We start from the raw sequence: 751 nt of genomic DNA, 5'->3' as shown, positions 1-751 counted from the left end.
CTGTCAAGCTACTGACATTAAAGAAGCGCTTGTTGGGAGGCAACCCAATGTTATATTTATCTAATTTTCTTTGTTATTTTATGTTTTCTGTGGGTTGATGATCATGGGAAGTCACAAAATCAATTGAAAAAGCAAAAACAGAATGAAAAACAGAAGGAAAAATAGCACACCCTGGAGGAAAACCTTGTTGGCGTTTAAACAAGGGCAACAAATGGGCGTTTAACGCCCAGTCTGGCACCATTCTGGGCGTTTAACGCCAGAAAGGGGCACCAGACTGGCGTTAAACGCCAGGAAAGGGCAAGAAGCTGGCGTTAAACGCCAGAAATGGGCACCAGCCTGGCGTTTAACGCCAAAATTGGCATAAAGAGCATTTTTGCTCGCCACTTGGTGCAGGGATGAATTATCCTTGACACCTCAGGATCTGTGGACCCCACAGGATCCCCACCTACCCCACCACTCTCTCTCTTCTTCACCCATTCACCAATCACCTCAACACCTCTTCACCAAAAACCCCTCACCTATCTCTTCACACAACCTACACACTACTTCTCCCCCTTGGCCGAACCACAAAGCCCCCTCCATCTCCTCCATTTCTTCTTCTTCTACTCTCTTCTTTCTTTTTTTGCTCGAGGACAAGCAAACCTTCTAAGTTTGGTGTGGTAAAAGCATTGCTTTTTGTTTTTCCATAACCATTTATGGCACCTAAGGCCGGAGAAACCTCTAGAAAGAGGAAAGGGAAGGCAAAAGCTTC

Source organism: Arachis duranensis, chromosome 2 (assembly GCF_000817695.3).
Source record: "Arachis duranensis cultivar V14167 chromosome 2, aradu.V14167.gnm2.J7QH, whole genome shotgun sequence".
Lineage (NCBI taxonomy): Eukaryota > Viridiplantae > Streptophyta > Magnoliopsida > Fabales > Fabaceae > Arachis > Arachis duranensis.
Note: the sequence above shows the minus strand (reverse complement) of the source record.